A 20,382-nucleotide genomic window follows, 5' to 3' on the forward strand; every position below is an offset into this window, starting at 1 on the left:
TTGCTCTGTATTATGCTGTAGTCTAAAAGATTCACCTTCATTGGTTCCTTGATATCTACTGCTGGATAAGGGATCAACAGCCCCCTACCATTGCCTGCCCAATGGGAACTGCTGGGTGTCATGCCATAATCTGCTCAGTTCACCTTCTTGGGCTTCTCACCGTTGTCAAGGTGATAGGTGCATTCAGACCCTGGTTCTTTCTCTGGACTAGAAGCACACCTGTGTATCTTGTCCTCTGGATGATAGTCATTCCTCTGCTCTGCACTGGCCTGTGGCCTGTGGACATTCCTAGGCTTTACAGTGCTCTCTGCGTGATGGGAGCATCTTGATTCCTTACTGTTGTGTTGATGGTAGGCATGTTATTTTCTTGGTGGTCAGCATGCCTGAGCCCCTGTATGGGAAACTGGTAATCACAGCCTGAACCTCTGATTGATCAGCTGAGGCAAGCATCGGGTCAGCTATGGGAGCACAGGTGAGGGTAATTCAGCTGTGCTCCCAGAAGGCGTGGAGCTTGACTCCGCCTCTCCTAGACTTCATTTAAGGGCTGACCACTAAGGCAGCATCTCTTTGAAATCACTTCTCTGTGGAGTTTGGATAGCCAGCCTTAGCTTTTCCCAGACAGAATGAAGGCATCCATACTGGCGAGTTTTTCCTATATATAACCTTTTAGACATCTATCACCATCCTTCTTGTGTTACCATCTTTTGTATTATTCCACCTTACACCCCACATCAGACTCTTAGTGGTGTTTATATGCCCCCCCCCCCCCCCCCTCTGTTCTGTGGACATTGAGTATATTTGCGCCCCTCACTATTCTTGTGATGATATGTGTGCCTGCTTCCCATGTCATTTTTGGGCCATGAGCATGATGAGCTGAGTAAGAGTGAGGCAAAAAGGACATACAACAACAGGCAAGATAACCACTTAAATGAATGGTGCCTATTACTGGCTACTGATATAGAGTGTGTATGTGAGCATAGGGATGGGGCTTCCTAAATGCTGTTTTTAACTCCTCTCTGAGGGTGCCTTTGTTTGGAAAAGGTGCTGCTTCTTCCTTGAAATTGTAAAGTGAGTAGGAGAGAAGAAAGAAAAGGCTTCTAACAACTGAAACTGCTGCAGTGAGCAGAGATGGCATTTTCCTAAAATATCAGTAGTTGTTGAAATAAAGAAACTTACACGTAGCTTAACGAGACTGTTTCTGAAGTGTTCTAGCTTGTTTGAATCACTCTGTTATCATAGCTTCTTCATTAGTGCAATAATATTTGAGGTGCTTAATTTCTAACTTAAACACTGTTGGCTTTTCTTTCTTTTTTTATTTTTTCCTGCTTTGTTTCACCCTCATGACCTTCTAAGTCTTCTTTGCTTTTTAAATTGTTTTCTTACTTTTACCAGTGATAGTAAAAGTTGTAGGTACTTTTCATGAAGATCGTGAGAAGTTATTCACTTCCTTAACACAAACTTAATGGCTGAAACTTAAAAAAAGATATGTTAATCAAGACCTAGTTGATTCGATATTTGTCAAAATGATATCTTTGACTGGAACTCCCTTTACATAACTATGATTAACAATCCATTAGCTTGTAACATTAGGTGATTAGAGCAGATTTGGTACTTCAGACAGTGTGCTCGAAAAAACACCTGGTATAAACCAAGACTGAATGAGAGTTTAAGTGGCTGTGTTTCTTTACCTTTAAGCAATTGTTTTTTAAAAGTACTGTATTTTAATCATATAATTAAGCATTAAAGGTGCATACAGGCCATTACATAAACTACTGAAAATTTGTTTGGAAGTTAGCCTGATGATATCTTCTTGGTTGTTTGATTTTGAGAGGTTTTTCAGTTTTCGGTGCTCAACTTGTGCACAAACACAGTTATAAACATCATAGCCAGGCAGTTGAAAAGATGTTTACAGAGTAGCTGAGGAATCTGTTTTGTATAGGCAGCTACTTGAAATACTGTGCGAGTGCTTCTTTCTCCTCCCTTCCCCTCCTACCTCAGGTGCCCTACAGAAAAACAGGAGTCTGGTGTTGCTTCCTATAAGAGCTGAAAGCCTGGAGTTGGAGCCAAAGGTCTAAAATAGAAATGGACAACATAACAGTTTGCTGATGATTAACATAAACCTTCTGACAAAGTTCCTAATTTAGATCAGTCCTAAATAAAATAGCTTATGAGCTAGGAAGCAACAGAGAAAAACTTGTGGGAAAAAGAGCATAAGCTGCTTTTTCCTTGGTAAGCTTTATCGCAGAACTGACTCACTTCTTATAACTGGTTAAACAAGGATGCTCAGGTGTTCAGGAGGCAGATGCCTTTGCAGGTATCTGTTTAAGGAAAATCCACACCTTTCATTTAAAAAAAAAAAAAAAAAAGAGTTGTTCTACGTTAATGGGCCAACTCATCTTATCCAGAAAACTTTGATCAAAAACTCTGGTGCTTCTTCAAAGCTGATCCTAACCACTGTGGGTAAAAAGCCAAAGAGAAAATTGTGTGAAGGTTTTTGTTACCTCCTGATTTTCCTTGAGCTGGAAATGCTAGAAGGGCTTTACTGTTTTCCATGTTGTTGTATCCCATTTCTCATCACACTTAAGAGACTTTCGTGAAAAGGATTACTGTTCATGATTGTGAAACATCTTTTTTGATGAGAGAGAAACATTACATGAGCAAAAGGACAGTCTTATCTGTAGGTGGTATTACTGAGCCTTCTGTATTTTGCCACTATTATCATAAACTTGGACTTAGAGGTGAGAAGTCCCTAGCCTGTACTCTTTAGTATAACTGCCTTTATCTGCACTGTGTGGAAGTCAGTGATGTCCATCATTTCACAGGACTTACCTTCATACTCTGGATTAAAAGAGGAAGTTAGGTAGATTGCAGGAGTGATTCCTGTTACCTTTTTCATAAATGCTATGTTTTCCATCCCCTGCCTCAGGTACAAGCTAATCTGAGAGAAGTGCTGGTAATAGAGAGAGGCAAAATCATACCTGGTGAGCCCCCATCCATATAGTCTAAGATAGCACTGCTGGCATATAAAGTCAGTCAATTCACAGGTGAGTTTAAGTGCTCTCCACTCATCCAAAACTATCTCAGGAAATTTTATGAAACTTTGCAAATCTGTTGTAGGATTGTAGTGGATGGGAAGATCCAAGAAACTGGGTGGAGTGGTGAGAAAATGTTAAGAATAGCTGGCAATTAATCTTAGCTCCTGGGACTTAGGGACTTTCCAGTGCTGGCAGGTCTCAGTATGAGTGTTGTTATTCAGGCTACATGCCAGGAATGCTTAATGCTGACTGCTGAGTGTGTTGGAGAAGTCATTGTACAGGCACTGTCACTCAAAGGAAGCATGCCACACCATAATCATTGGTTTAACAGTCATTTTGCAGACAATGAATGCTGACATTTGGACAGTAAATGGAGCAAACAGTAGAAAAGGGTGGGTGAGTGGGGAAACCTTTGTCTTTTTGTTAGTTAAGACCATTGAATCTGTTTGTTAGCATACGTTGTCCGTACATGGGTTCTGTGATGTTGTTGCAGTTATGATAATGACAGTGCTGTGAGAGAGTGCTAGGGCATGTGGGGAAAAACTGATTATTGAAATAACAGCCTTTTGTAGAGAAAAAATACTGTATCTCTCCTGTAAGAATATACTTAAAAATACTGTAAAGCAGGAACACCATGAATGAGAAAGGGGTGGCAGAAAAGGGTAAGATGTAGCTTAGGAGGAATATAAAGATGCGAGTTACCATGCAAATTTCAACAAGGTCTGGACTTCAGTCTTTATTTTTTGTAATACATTACTCATTAGCTGTGACAGCTGTACTGTGCCCTCCCTTCTGCAGTATCTCAGTGTTATGGAATAAGCACAGAGAGATGGGATGAGTGGTGAGACTGAACAAGAGAGCAAAGAGAAGGGGTCTCTTCTTGACCCAAACCAAGAGAAGAGTCATAGCTATGGCAGGCATGTGTACATGTCCATGCTGCTCCATCAGATCACTTCTGGCTATCCCTTGCTCATTGCCCCTTGTGTATCCATCTGAGGAGTTGCCAAGCCCTGCATCCCCTGGGCCAACCAACCTGTATGTTGGTTGGGCTGCTCTGGTGCTCAACAGCAAAGTTGGCACTCCCTGGTACCTTGCCTCCACCACGTCCCACCTGTCACATTCAGCCATCCCAGTATACTGAGGCAGCTCCAGGTGAAAGGAAGAGGCAGGAGGCATAAAAGCAAACACACAGCAGCAAGCAGCTGCCTCTCAGTGGTTACTGTGGAGCCAGACCTTATCTTTGAACTTGATTTGCAAATTACCAGCTAGGCACTGCCTTAGATGTGTAGGACAGGATCACTGCCACGCTGTCACAGGTTGTGAGAGAACACACATAGTGCTCTAGGACTCTTTGAGGAGAATCTCAGTTAATTAATTGATTAATCATTATTATTTTTTCTGTCAGACTATAAAGTCCTGCTGATCATTACAGATTATTTGTACATTCTAGTGCTGGTTGCACTAGCCTTGTAGCAGCAGACCTCCCACATCTATCTTTCTGGCCAGCATCCTTTTTTCCATGCAATACCTACTTTTACAAAGTAAACGTAGTTTTCTCTCTGATATTTCTGCTCCTCCCACTATGGTTGCAGCCTTATTCTAGTGACTTCAGAATGTTCAACGATATCCTTAGTTTATTCAAGGAATGTTAGTGGTAAAGTATAGGTTAAGAATATAAAGGATGTGCCAGGCTTGGTTTGGGTAGCTCATGTTTGTGACTCATGGTTGATAAAAGTCATTTCAGAACTTATATTAATGGTGCTTTTCAGTCCACTCCCTTTTGTTCAAGACATCCTTTCCCCTTGTTCCACTGGTAATGAGGTTTCCTCCCCTGCTTTCCAATGATAGCATGGTGCCCATCGTCAGTGTGATGGCTTTACTTCCCAAAGACAACGTAAGACATCTTGTAATGAAGGGAAGGCTGCCTCTAGCTTGGAGGACTGCCAGCACTGGTCTTCTGAACAGTATGCTGTTTTTCCTCCACCACTGGAATTCAATCTTGACTGCTTTCTTCTTTCAAAGAGAACCTATTTCTGCCTTGAAAAATATCACCAAACTAGAACTAGTGGGGAAATTTTCAGACAAGTGCATAGATACAGCCACTGTTAGTTGCCTATCTGAAACTGCAGTCCTGTACATATCATGTGTCTGTATTAATGCGGGCACTGCTTCTGCATTCTCCACACAAAGCTTATTCACAGTGCGCTTGCTCTGTGGGAGGTAGTCTCAAATGTGAGTTGTCTGGAATGCCAGCTATGTGGAGCCTTCATGGAGATCCCAGTGGGGACAGAATGCTCCTGAGGTTTAATCTGCTGATAGAGCAGTGGAGGCCTCTGTTCTCATTGTGGGTGGATGTATTTTGTCTTCTGGGTCCTACAAGAGCATGAGAAAACCAGATCTAGAAAGAAGAATGGAATGGGATAAGCTTAGGGTAAGGAAAAAGTGTGATCAGAAGACTAAGAGACTGGAGCAAATGATCAATGCACAAAGCCTCCAAACTGAGATCTAGATACTGAACTGAGTAAAGGAATGAACAAAGTGATCACAGGTAGTGTGAGTGGTAAACATCTGTCTAAATAAGCTTAAACCTCTCCTATGCTGTCGCTACCCACCTCTAAGCATCTAACTTTCCAGTGCAGGTCTGAATTGGATTGAAAGTCCTTTGGCCAGAGATCATCACTAAAAGTAAAGGTATAAAATCGCAAAGGGACGTGGGTGTACTTAATGGATAATGTTAAACCATTATAAAGGCTTAGTGCATTCAAAAGAAGCAGTTACTTCCTTTGCTTCTTTAGTGAAGGAGTGCAGGCAGAGGCAGTTATACTACAAGAAAAATACCCTTTTAAGTTTTTTGTCTTTTCAGAAGTTTTCACACTGCTAGGAGAAAGAGTTTGGAGAATTAGATCACAAAAGAGAAACTCTTTCTTTACATATTGGTCTGTTGTGGGAAGAACTAAATATGTCATGTAGATAAGAAAGGACCATTTGATATAATCGAAACTCACAAAACAGTGTCCTGTAGAGGCACTAGAGGAATACTAACCTCAACATACTCATTACTCTGAGAGGCGGAGCTTTACTGTCAAAGCATTGGAGGCTTGGCTTCAAAGCCAAGGCCTGAAGAAGGGTGTGTAATATGGGGAAATGAAGAACTGTACAGGAGGTCTGAACACCAAGAGTTAAATGTTGTAAAAGGAGTATTTTTAATGTCAAAGTCCTTTTTTAGGTTTCACCATGTTTATACATGACTAATTTGCAGCACTGATTTTACCTTGTGATACGCAGATAGCTCCAAAACAGACATGAAAACATGTAAAGTTATTGTAAAGAGAATGTGTATATATACATTACATAGAGGGGAAAAAAAATATAACAACTGTGGTATATAAAATGTTATTTGAATCCTTATGTAAAGCTGACATCTGGTGTCATCACTGAGACAAGATGTTAGAGTGATAAGAAAGACAGTGATGTTACTAATGCTATTGACTAGCAAGAATAATTAGCAGGAATTCCTCCCTTTTGCATCATCAAAGTCAAACATGTGGTTAAAGCCAGAAGAGAGTATTTGTGTCAGAGAAGAACATAAGGGAACATTGATTTCCTTTAGTATTTCCTATGTTGAGTTTTTTTGCCTTTTATTTTCTTACAAAGAGGTCTGCTTGTTTAGCACAGAGGCTGAAATTGCCTGTAATTTCCATAGGCAGCACATTTTGCATTTGCAGTACAATTAGTAATATTTTTCCCTATGACATACCTGTGAACACAAAAACTCAAAGAAGCAACTTCTGGGATGCATTGTGATAGGTAAATGGATTTGTTGTTCAGCATTCAGTTACACATAGCATTGCCCTGCGGCCCTTATGAGAAAACCCTAACGTTCTGTGATACATGTGTAGACAGTATAATGATATCAGAAGACATTCCACAAGTGCACGTGGTAGGTGGGACTCACCCTGAGCTGAGGATATCTTTTCAATTAACTGCTGTTTCTGAGCCATTATATACAACTTGCTCAAGGATGCCTTCAGCTCTAAGTGTCCTGCTGAGTAATCATAAAGGAGGAGGGAGTAGCATTGTTGAGGACAGGAGGTTAAGAAGTAACCAGGGAAGAAGCCAAATTAAACAAAGGCTCAGATCTGTTGCTGAAAATAGTATAACTTACTATTTTCCTCTGCCAGTGGCTGACTCATCACTTTTTTTTCTCTGAAACCACAGTGAATCATTCCCAAAAATGGAAGTGTAACCCTCTGTTTTCTACACTTTTGTCCTTCCCCTCATCTGGGGAAAACCTGCTTTTTTCATGCTGCATTTCTCATGACACATTTGGCTGGAGGGTTTCATCGCAACTTTTCTGCTGGGGGCTATTTATTTTATCTTGCATTTTGTGGTAGATAACAGACCTCTATATGCTGCTTAGATTAGACTAGGCAAATTTTGCCACAGATTTCTTTAGGCACAGATAAAATGCCTTAGTCTCCCCCTCATGTCTGCACTTGAAGCAGAATTGTAAAATGTCATAATGTTAATGAGAATGCTGGATGATTTCTATGCTTTCCCTTACTCCTCAACTGGCCACTTGTGTACAGCAATGAGAAGCGCTAATATTAAAGGTGGAATTTAGAGCGGAGCAGAGGCCAACCTAATAAATCTGCTGTTAGCTCGGGCTCTGCAGTGATGTTTCTGTACCCTGGGGGAGGAAGAGGAGCAGCTGAGTGTTGGGCCTGAGAGACAGACAAGGGAGGCATAGAGACAGGATCTTGGTTACTGAGGGCTGGAAGAAAAAAAGCTTCTGAGGGAACACTGGGGGGCAAGAGGATGTGCAAATTTCTCTGTCTGGAGGTGGCTGGGCTGCAGTGAGAGACTGAGTAGTTTGAAAGTTAAAGGATCTGTATACTTAAGTAAAAACAGAGACTGTATTAATACATAAATTAGGAGGATAAGGGAAGGGTTTGCTACTTAGAACTTTTCCTCAGAATTTCCTTTAGAAGGCTGCCTGTGTTTCAAAGCCTTTTCCAGAGAGACAAAGAAATCAGTTATTCTTCTTCATCTAGTATAGCAGAGATTTTCTTCTGACCAAGCTCTAGCCCTTCTTCAAGCAAGGCGCAGGACCAGCTTGGGAGGTCTCTGCAAACATGAGTGGTGATGCCATGATCTTGAGCACAGAGAGTAAAGTCTCCACTCTGTTCACACCAATGGGAAAATGACCTGCTCTAGCAGGGGAGTTGGACTCAATGATCTTCTGAGGTCCCTGCCAAGCCCTGCAATTCTCTGATTTCCCTCTGTTATCAGTGAAGCTGGAATCTTAACCTGAAAGGGAACTGATTTCAGAAAGTCATGGCCGATAGAGGAAAAGCAATTTATATGTTAAGATCTCTATAATTTCCAAGTTTGAATTTGGTGGATGTAATCTGCTATAGTTTGTTTGCCAAGTTAGAGCTGTTGGACCCCTGTGAAACAGATGGATAATGTACATACCTGCTTCCCACTTTGCAGAAGTTCTTACCCATACAGCACTGTCCTAATTTCAGCTGAGATAGAGTTAAATTTCTTCCTGTTGTGATGGTGTGTTTTGGCATCAGGAGAAAAACAATGTTGATAGCACACCAGTGTGTCTAGTTGTTGCTGAGCAGTGCTGTACAGAGCCAAGGATGTTTCAGTTTTTCAGCTTCTTGTACTGTCCTGACAGCGGTGGGTACTGGGGGTCATGAGAAGCTGTGAGGGGACAGAACAAGGAAAACTGACTTACTTGAACTGACCACAGAGATATTCGGTGCCACATGACATCATGCAAAAACTTAAAACTGTGGGGAATTGGCCATGGGAATAGCTGCTACTTGCAGATTGGCTGGGGATCAGTCAGTGGTTGGTGAGCAATTGCATTGTGCATCGTGTGTTGCAAATATGTAGATATATAATTATTGTAACTACTATTATTTTTCCCTTTCTCTTCTGACTTCTTAAATAATTTTTTATCTCAGCCCATGAATTTCCTAGTTCTTTATTCCTTCCCAATTCTCTCTTCCATCCTACTTGATGGAGTGAGTGAACAAATGGCTGTGTGCTGCTGAGCTGCTGCTGGGTTACACCACAATAAGCATTTATTTAGAGACTGGTTGATAACTCACCACCAGAGCCAAAGATTTGAGTTGCCAGTGTGACATGTTGGCCTCTTCATTTGTCCATATTCCTTCCTGCTATGTGAGAGAGTAAAGAATGCTTTAAGGAGATAGATAATCACCGTTACATACTTCACTTGCCTCCAAGGCATTCAGGTGAGCAGGTCAGAGCTAGCTGTGTCTGTTCCACCCGTAAAGAGAGAGGCTTAGTCTTAAGAGCTGCATGTCTGGTGCTGTTATGAGCATCAAATCCACACAAGTGTGAAAGAAAAAGGCTGCTGGAAGAGATCAGTCATTCTCCAGAAGGGCCACTGGCTTAGACTGAAAACCCTATCAAAGTCAGAACATATAAATCTGTAGAAGTGAAAAGTTATAGAGCGGCTCTGAAACTATGATGAATTGGAGACTTTGTGGTTGCCAAAATCTCTGAAAAGTCACTTGCAAGCACTAAATTTTAGTATTTCTCTCTCACGCAGTGGTTGGAGGTTTTTTTTTTTTTTGCACCTTCAGAAAGAAGGTTGTGATTTGCAATGATTCAGAGTAGTATGTTTTCCTGAAGTTATTTAATGCCAGTTGTTTCTCCTCAATCACATTCAGAAGAGACTTTGTAGAGGGAGGACTAGCAAATCTCTTGAAAGCAGATCTGAACAGCTGCACCTCATCACTGTGAAAGATTAGGAAAGGATGAAGCCTCAGGCCAAAGTAAATACTAAGTGGAATCTTTAGGGGTTGTGATGAAACTGAAAGTAGCAAAGAAGTAAAGCAGTCAAATATATTCAAATCACTGACTGAACCAAATATTTGCATTTCCTAAATCTGATTGGGTTAAGTCAGACCATCATCTGTTTGGGACAAATAAGATCTTACACAAGTGGGATTACTTATAGTAGATATTATTCTTTAATGTGTGGAGTGGAGCTATTACAGTCAAGTCGTATGTTCGTTATATCCCTGTTTTAGTTAGTGGGGTTGGGTTTTTTTTGCCCATTTAGAATTGGATTTTTTTGGAAAAGAATATCCTTTAAAATGTTTAAAATACAATCGGTAGTGATTCCTCATAGTCATATGTCACTTATACTAAAGAATTTAAATGTCAAAAGGAAACATTATGATCTTCATAGGACTATTCCTCTTTATATGGTATGCACTGAATTTAGAGAAAGAGCATACATTCCCATGAAATACTTTAATTGAGCCCAAATTAACATTTCATTTGGCCAGCTCTACTCTACAGAAGCTTAGCAAACTCCAGTCACTGGAATATGCAGAACTGTGGGTCTGATATTTCCTACGAGATATATAAATATTATATATACATAATACATATACATATATATATATATATATATATATAAAATATTTATATATATAATATTTTAAATCAAAAATAAAAACTTGCTGCATGTTACATCAGTTGGTGTTTATGCATTCTATTCCATTTCGGAGGAAAGACTGTATTATGGGAAATATCTCCTCAGCGGAGATGGCAATGGGTTTGCCTGGAGTCTGAGGAGAATTCCAAGCTTCTTTCAGTGCCAAAGCTCAAGTACTGGGATTAGCTTTCCTTCATCACTTTGGCTGGGTAGACATACTTGGAACATCCCAGGTAGCACTGTGCCCAGCTGCTAGACCAGCTAGAGTCAGCACAGGCCACCTTTCATTAGTTACCCTTTAAGAAGGCCGCAAAGGCAGCCCTGGTACAATGGCTCAAGGGACTGAATACCACAAGAGGTGGAGCTCTATTAGTTTTCCCTGGTGGATGTGGACTAGAACAGCCCAAGGATCTTTGCTTTCTGCAGCAGCAGAAGCAGCAGCAGCACACTATGAGAATTAGCAGTGCTTTGGCAAAAGCTTATGACTCTAGGGTCGCTAGCAAGACAGCCAGTCCGCATCCCCATGTCCTCCTGTCCCCATCTCCATATCTACAAGTCCTCGACCCCGTGTCCCCTGTCTGCTTTTGGGAAATGTAGGCAAAATTTAGAATTGTTGATTTTCTCAGACTACCAAAAGCAGGTGAAGTCAGAGCAGTTATTTAACCAAAAACTTTAACTGCTGACAATAACAAGACAACATTATGTTTTTATTTTATTTCCTTAAGAATGCTGTAATAAACACCTGGGTTTAGAATATACTTTTGTATTGTTACATACGTTTTGTTATATGCACTTTACAGTACAGTTCTTTGTTGCTCAACAATATTTCTGCAAGTATTTATTTACCAACATTTTTACACTGTTCCTCCTAGGAGAGAAATGAACCCATGCTGAGGACTATGTATTTTGTGTCCCACTGAGCTGTAGCACCTATAGTTATTTCTAGCCTCCTTGTACTTATATGTCGTCTTTGTCAGACATGTGTGCTTGAGTTATGATTGCCTTGCTGCATTCCAGCTATTATGAAGCTGCTCTTGACTGATTCTCCAAGAACTGCCATTGAATCTCTCCTGATCTTACATTTCATTTTTCAGACCTCATGGGAAGACAAAGTGTGTTGTTTTTACTATTCATACTTGATCACACTGTTTAGGAGCAATGCATGTCAGCTAGAGGCTTAAAGTGCTAAATAACATTACTTAATAAACACTTAGCTATTTTGTCCAAACAAACTCCTTCACCAAAATGTTGAAAAATTTATTGTACCACTGGGACAGTTGTGCTGTAGTCAGTTTTGCTCTTCTCTCTTCTTTCATTTGTGCTTTAGGAAAGAAAAACATTATAATCATTTTTATCACTCAAATATTTGTTCTGGAGCCTGGAGAAATCGTTACACATAATGTAAATGATATCATTAAAAAAGAGAAAGTAATCTTGCAGACAGTGTTACATTAACCCTTCAGCAACATCTATCAGTCCTTTGCCTGTTGATAAACAATGCCAATTAACATCAGCAAGATAGTTAACTACAGCTCCAGGCATTATTTTCATCCAATCTATTGCCAGTTGAAGGCTTTCTTCTCTTCACCTATTCACAGACTGGTGGTGCCAAATTTAACATGTACAAAATGTGGAGTTTGAAATTCAGTGAGAAGAGAAAGAAGCTCCATGTTTTCTTCTTATTAAAACATTTCATGAGTAACTGTAGTAGTGAAATGTCTTCAGTTTTCTAATAGCTTTCCCCCCCCCCCCCCAATTAACTTGCCTATTTCAAGTTGCTTTTTAAAGATTCCTTGTCTTCCATATGGCAAATTATTCTTTCTTAATATCTCGTGCTTAAAGCGAGGACACTCTGGGAATGGACCTAGCTGGTGGTACAAAACCTGGGTAATTAATTATGCTGTTTGCCAAAGAACAGGGAACAAAGGAAATAAGAACATTACTTCTGGAGATGCAGCAGGCACTTTATTAAATGATTGTACAAGATGGAAACTAATTATTAACTTTATTTTAAACTACAATTTAGAAGTTCAATGCTTTTACTTCAGTGAGAAACAAATACTTAGAAAGATTACAGCTCATGTGTTCTTGTGATTTTTTTATTTTTTTTTTTTTTTTACAGGGATATGTTAGCTTCATACAATTACCCATGCTGATCTTGTTTGCATTGCTTTTGATGAGACTCTTACTACCTGCAAGTCTGGAGTTGACTCTTATCTCTCCTCTGTCTGATACCACAACTAATTTTGGAGTGAGGAAGAGAACATGCACCAGGTGGGTTGTGTTTCTAGTAAGTGATTTCCTTGAGTACATTAAAAGAAACCTTGCCAAGAAAATATCACTGTAGCATTTTGAGTCCAGCTGGCATTGTATCGGAGGCTGTCGAGGGAAGGAGAGAACAGTGAAGACTGAGCCATGTTCATCTGTGGTGTCACTCAGCCAAATTTACCTGTAGGTGTATTTGACTCTCCGCTTGCTCTAGAAGTTGTTTTAGTCTGGGATTCTGTGGAATAAACAGGCAGTTTATGTGCACAGTTTCAGTTGTGATTTGCACATCCATTTTTTTTTTTCCCATCTGAATGAAAGCACTACTAAACATATATCTCAGTTCTCTGACTCAACCGCTTGGGTGTATAAGCACCCAGAATGTGAACACGCTGATGAGTCTGGAAAAATATCTAAGCCTTCATTTCCCAGCTTTCCAAGACAGAAATTGATAAGAGATTGTTTAAAGCAGTAGTAGAAAGACTGCAATATGGGGCTGTGCTTTGGCAGTAGGCCTGATTTCATGGACTCTACATCAAGAATGCCTTATCCACATATTGCAGAATGCTGACACAGTATGAGCTCACACTAGCACTTCGAATCTGTTCCAAAACGTTGAGAGGTTGCTATTTCAACTGCTTGCCTTGCAGTCAAATCAAGTTGTTATCTGTCCTGCTGCTAGCACAAACTCCATGTGCTCTGGCCAATCTAGTGAAAATGTGATCTTGGTCCCATTCCTGAGCTAAATTACATTAGTGTTGCTGAATCAAATTTGTCATGCTGTGTAGTACCGTTGCAAGTGTTCCTCTCCCTTCTCCCAGATAAACAAAAAAAGTGCAAGGCTGGAGATATTTTTCCTTAGTACTTTTTCAAAGATGGCTGAACTTTTTTGGCTGGACCACTCACATAAATGCAGTTACATGAAACATGACATTGGTGAACTTTTCTATATTTATAGCTTGAAATATGACAGGTGATTCTAACAGCTCCATATCTCACATAACAACTGAGTCCCACAGTATAGCTTTTATAGGTATCCATGATTAGCAGGTAGGTGACAAGGCACTTACACTAAAATTCGGTGTTGAGTAAACTGTGTCATATATGTAACCTTAATTTCTACAAATTAGGTGTGACTATTTAGTGGAAGAAACTAATCTGTTTCTCTTGGCTTTTAGACACTTTTTTGGTCTTCACTGAAGAAATCAAATTAAAAACTCGTCTAACTCTGTATGACATTGACTTTGTGGGAACTTAATATGAAAAATGGTATTATCTTCAGTAAAATCTGTTTTGTACCTGATATGCATATACCTAAGATGCATACTATACAATATCTGGAGCATAGTGCTATAGCCACCTGGCAACCTCTGAGAAACAAGCTGTCCCTCTGCATACTCAGTAGGGTAATCCTGAAAATGTTGCCAGGATGCAGCTGCCTACCTCAAACCATTGCTAGAGGCACTTCAGCAGCAAGCCCTATTTGTGCAGTAAAAAACTGTGAGGAAAATGCTGGTGAACTTTAAAGGCAAGAAGCCCTGACTCCCCTAGGAAAAGCAGAAATAAGATCAGAGAAGATAATCAGAATCTGAGAGCTTCAGGAGGACAACCAGGTGTTGTCTCAGCTATGTTGCCTCCCACTTTGCATTGTAGTGCGAAGGATATGTTTTCTTTGACATTCAGGACTTCTGCTTCAGGATTTTTTATTTTTCTATTAATTGAAGGTTGAGTCTTAATGCATGAGCTAAAGAGCCATCTGTGTGCTTTTTTCTTTTTTTCCTTTCTCTTTTTCAATATTACTGTCCCAGTGTTGCTGATTCTCAGCAGTCCATGGTTGCATGAAAAGGCTGGACAAGAAAGTAAAAAAAACTGGTAATCCCCTCTGGGGAAAGGAAGAGGCAGTCAGTCAACAACTCAAGGTCATACAAAGTACAATGGGCCTATGCAGAGGTGCACATTGAACTGATTTGTTTCATTAATCAGAACTCATACTGTGTTTGCAAAGAATAATTGACATTAGCAGAGCTGTGTTACTTGCAAATGCAATATTAACCTCTCTGCTTAATTACGCTGAGATTTAAACACAGAAAATAAGCCTTTGCTTATCCAGTCACAACAGTCCCTCTTTTGTTAACAGAGCCAACTTTTTGCAGTGTTATACTGTAAAAGTTTTGATTTTTAGCAGTGAAATAACTACCAAGTTATTGTAACTGTGATCTGGTTGTGGATAATATCATACACTGAAATGGATCTACATTGTGAGGACCTCAGTGTGCACATTAAGAAGGGGGAACTAGAAAGAAAATGTCAAATATTATCACCATGTTTTCCCAAGAAAATGTGTATTCGTGAGGAGAATAGGGAAGATAAATCGGAAGAAAGAGTGTTGAGGATAGGGAATCTGTAGTTTCCCATAGTAAAGGCATCAAACCTCTTTGAAAATGAAAAACAATCAGAGTGAAAGCAACAACAGCAACAACAACAAAACAGTTGGATGCTTATGTATTTAAGAGAAGTTATGGATGATTAGATTTTTCTCTGTTGAGATAAATGCAGAAGTCTTTGGTCGTGAACTGATATTTGCATGTTGTATCTGCTACTTATCCTGCGGATTTCTTACTACCATTGCAGTCCCCAGGTATCTGTATTCATGAGTGTGCAAGCTCTTGGATGAGCTTTGTGCTTTGTTTGCTCGATATGCTTAGTGTAATGCACCTTGACCAGTGAAGCATCCATAAATACTTCTGTGAACTGTATGTCTATAATGTCCTAGACTACTTTTTCCATCTTTCTGATGTTGAGTATTACTTGTCCTCTGAGAAAATCCCACTGAAATCAATGGATCTACAAAGGTGTTGCTCAGTTTAGGTAAGATGGCAAAAACATCTTCTCCAGAATTTTATTATTAATTGAAGGCATCTTGTACAGAAGAAGAATCCAGCTTATGACCTGTGTGATTATTCTAGACTACTAGGGTAATTAATATCTCCAGTACTGACAGCTTACTTTCCGTAATCTGACTAAATGGATTTCTTCAGTGAAAGTGAACACCTGCCTCTAACCTCCATCACCCGTCCAGGAACTTCTTCCTTCACTGCTTAAGGGATGTTCAGCCAGCCATGCTGGGGTGAAATGAGCCTGGGAAAGGTTCAGGCTGGAAGGAGACAATGTTCCCCATGTAGGTGTTGAGCAGCTTCAAAGATGGTGGCTAAAAGAAAGAGTGTGGATTGTTTATGGCAGTCTTTTCCCTTCTTCTTGGGCATCTTCTAAGTAAGGAGCTGTCTTCCCTGTCATTTATGAGTGCATGTGCTTGACTGGACTTTCTGGCCAAGGCTGATGACCTGGTGGGCATCAGAAAGAACATAGCATGCAGGTGCAAGTGTTTCATCATGGGACAAGGGGTAGGGCTGTGCCATTGCCTTCTCCATATTCTCAGTGGAATTAAGGGGCCTGTCTAATATTAAGCAGCTTGGTACTGCCATCCTACAGAAATAGTTATTTTGACATAATTCTTGGCCTCAGGAATAAGGTTGATGAGAGATTGTTCTACTAGGACAGTTGGTCTCGAATGATGAGATAGCAGTGTCCCTTCTGCAAAGCACTGAAAAACAGACACAGTTACATTCTGACACACCTGTCTATCTTCTTAGCAAAGGAGATCCACAACAAAGGAAGCATTCCACCTCCCACCCAACTGTTTTTTCTTTTCATTTCTTCTGTCTCTGTTACCTCTTTTCAGCTGCCCATCTTGCTGTAATCCTCCAATTTTGAATTTTCCTGAATAAATGCACTCTGCAAAAGGTTGGTTTGACTGCTCACTGATCCAGATGGTTTTCAGTATGCTTTGTAGCTAGAATTCTTTACTACTCAATACTTATTTCTTCTTTTCTCTAGAGATTGTATCAGCTAGGAAAAGCAACACACTTTCTTCCTATCTGTAGAAGTTATTTTGTCTTGACGGAAGACATTTGCACTGAAAATGCTAATAATATCCATTCTTCGAGTACTGCAGATGTTATTACTGAAAGCTAAACCAACATGTCCTCTGTTTGCTGTGTTAGGTCAGGGTACCACCAGTAATGTCAACAGAGCTTTGGCATTTTTCCAGTATTAGCTGTCTGTTCAATTCAGGAATCATTCTCAGTACCTCTGTATTATTGACCTCTGAAGCTATTGATTTCTGTAGCTGGAATACTCTCAAGTAACCGAAGGAAAAAATAGGATTGCTCTTATAGCAAAAGAAAATATTTTATCCATTTGCAAGCTGCATTACTTTTCATTTATTTCTTTATTTACTGCAGGAAAATGTCATAAACAGTGTACGTTCATTAGTAGCATATTGTTTATTACTTTATATCCAGGTAATTATTAAAGGTAAGAATCAAGATCTTTTTTTTTCAAAGATGGAAAACTGAGGCACAGATTTATGGCAGATCTTAGTAAGGTTTTACAGAACCTCCTGAACTTCATCTTCCTTCTCATCAGATTGATGTGTTCCTCATGTCTGGGGAGGGGGGAGAAAGGGTTATGGGGGCATCTGGAAAAGCTTGTGCAAAAGAGCCGTGCATTCACCCTCCCTCCCATCTGACCTTAATTGGAAGAGGGCATCCTTCTAGGCTGTACTGATTAGGAAGAAGTGTGTCTTTTTATTTGAGACACAGGAGTTCTTTCTTGCAAAATTTCAGCTGTTCCTGTGTTCTAGTCTTTTATTTTCCTACTTATTTGTAATTATATCTAGCCAGTGACTGATGTTTCTCATGGTTGGAAAGTATTATTAAAGGCACCTGCACATCATACATAGTACAGAATAATTTCCATCATTCTTTGCACGTTACGGATTGTTGATGCAGCAGTCATTTGGCACAAGAGTAGCAAATAGCATTGATTTCACTGCCCTTCTCATTTGCACTGTGCCCACCTCACACTGTGCTAAAAAAGGCCTGAAATGAAGTAAAATTTGTTTGCTAGCTCCATTGCCTCTTGTCACAGCCTAAGGAGATCTAGTGTTGATATATATTTTTTAATTTGTTTTTAGAACTAGAGAGTTTGTGAGAATCTGTATGCTTGGGACATCATATAAAGTGAGAAAGGGTGCATTTTGTGACTGTGGATTTCTTTGGGGTTATTTAGGGTTTTTTTTGTTTATTTGTTTTGAGGGATTTAGGTGAGATTTTTGTTTTGTTTTTTGTAGTTTGTTTTCCTAAGTTTCGTAATTATGTGGTTTGGTGGAGCAGCTTCAGTGGCTGTGGTTTCAGAAGCCTGAGAAAAATAGGAAGCTGCTGATTTTGCAGATGTGTGTTCACGTACCTGCAGGATGAAGGGCAGTATTATTTCTCAAAGTATTCCCATCAGCTGAAACATGAAATTTGTCCATTTTAATCCTTTAAAAAAAATGCTTACTGCTGCCAAACAGAACTGTAAATTTTATTTTGTCTAACCCAAATGAAAGATTCAATCTTCCCAACATAAGACATTATGCTTTTTAATTCTCCTCTAAGGCTTGAAGGTTCTCACAACTACTTTAATTCCTCCCTCTGGAGCTTGTTATGCACCAGTTAAGTTGATTGATACAAACTGTTAGTTCCATATCCCGGTCTTTTTTTCTTTTTTCTTTCATATTCTATCCACCTTCCCCTTTATTAGCAAATGGCAGAGGAGGTAATCTTGCATTTGCTGTGTATATCTGGAACGCTGATTTTTTTCATATACTTTATCACGAGGTGCTTCTTGCAGGTTCAGATGGAGAGAACTGTGTCTACTGTAGCTGTGCCAGCTTCCCTGCTAAATATTTGGCAGAGGAATGTGTAAAACCCTCTTCATGAACAGTGAAAATCTAGACCTAGAAGCAAATTCCTGTAGTGACTAGATTTTATATTTTCACCTCATCCTGCTGCTTTTATCTCATCCATGAAGTCTGAGTTCCTAAGGGAAATTCATTTTACTGAAGAAGAATTTCATTGCAGAGAAAGTGATTTTATTATTATTATTTTTTTATTTATTTATTTTATTTATTCTATTTTATTTTTATTTATTTATTTATTTTTAGGATTTCCTGCCTTACAAGAGGCTTGGTTTAAAACTGTGTTCTTGCTCATTCTATATTGTCAAGCACTGAATGGGTAACTTGGAATTAAGGAAAATAATTCAGGGGTTAGTGTCTACACCTCAGGTCTGTGCATCTGCCCTGGTTGGTACAGTTTTGTTCTTCCAGGTCATTGACTTATTACTGCAGAGACAGGACAAACGCTCCATTGTCTAAAATGTGAATAATATTTGTTTTCAGCCATGATGACGATATTTTTGCAGACATTCATACAGATACACATAACTTAAAGTTTTCTTCCCATTAATCTCTTCCCAGTGTCTCTGGCAACTTTTTTGCTTCTCTTTCAGTGCTCATAATTGACATCAAAATGTTTGACTTCTAGGTGTCATCCCACTCCTATTGTTGGCCATAAAGGATTATGTTTGAAAATGCTCCTTACAAAAGATCAACATGAAGGTATTTTCTTTTTTTTCCAGGAGGATAAAACTTCTTTCCATCCCAGCTGAAAACTGTGTCACTTTTTCAAAAACTCTGCATAGATCTGAGTGAAAAGATGAGAACTGTATACAAGGTGTACCTTTCAAACTTCCAACAAAATGAGGCTTTAAAGTTAGTCCCAGCAGCTTGAGTTATAAAAAATGATTTGCTGCTGAAGCGACTGGAGGTCTGCAGAGAAAAACTTTGTTCTTGTGCTCCAACCAGATTTTCAGACAGATTAAAAGAGATTCCCTCGAGTAACACGCCACACATCATGGCACATTCAACAGATCAGTGGATGCCCTTGGTACCACAAATGAAGAAACATTCACTTTGCTGTACATGCTCAGGTATTTGCAGAATTGTGTTCAGCCCAGTTAATCTTCTAATGTATTTGTTTCCACTGTGAACTGCACTTCCATCTATATTGTGTACGAGGTGGGTCATGCAAGAGTAGCAACAATGAGCCTCTGGCACTGGTGAGGTGACTCAACCAGCACTTGTGAGTTACACTGCTTTTTAAAATCTTGTTAAATCTCATTTCACTTAGTTTGGTTTTAAATAAGCTTTTTTTTTTTTTTTTTTTTTTTTTTTTTTTTTTTTTTTAATCTGAAATGAATGAGTGAATATGAAATAAAGTGTAATACGTATTTGGCCTCTTTGGCCAGAGTCAACTGTCATTTTTGTTGCTTCTGGCCAGCACAAAAAATAAAATAAAATAAAGAGCTAAGCAACGATGTATTTATAAACACAAAGAAAAATGAGTGGCAGCAAGGTTGGCTAGTAGCTAGCTAGCTGTATGACAACAAGAATGAACACTTGTAAAGGTAATGCTTTTATAAAGACCAATCAGTGTTGTGTATTTTTGTTTTGTTTTAGTTTTGCTAATAAAATCTAAACAGCTAAAGAAGTCTTAACTATGTGACTATAAAAAACTACTCCAAATGAAAGTTTCCCCACTTCTAAAATCAAGTCTGGGTAGGAGTTGCTATTTTTAGATTTAATTTTAAAAATAATTATGGCTTCTGTTTTAAAAATATCTTTCTTTGGTGTCATGCTCTAATTTT

General features: G+C 39.3%; 1 long non-coding RNA gene across 1 annotated transcript; it reads left to right on the forward strand.

Annotated features, from left to right (window-relative positions):
• The first annotated feature begins 578 nt into the window (after positions 1-578).
• Positions 579-20,320, forward strand: LOC140247627 (uncharacterized). Its single transcript, XR_011902729.1, has 3 exons — positions 579-641; positions 12,650-12,801; positions 19,315-20,320. It is a non-coding gene; the product is annotated as an uncharacterized lncRNA (long non-coding RNA).
• Positions 20,321-20,382: the final 62 nt, after the last annotated feature.

This window comes from Excalfactoria chinensis, chromosome 2 (assembly GCF_039878825.1).
Source record: "Excalfactoria chinensis isolate bCotChi1 chromosome 2, bCotChi1.hap2, whole genome shotgun sequence".
Lineage (NCBI taxonomy): Eukaryota > Metazoa > Chordata > Aves > Galliformes > Phasianidae > Excalfactoria > Excalfactoria chinensis.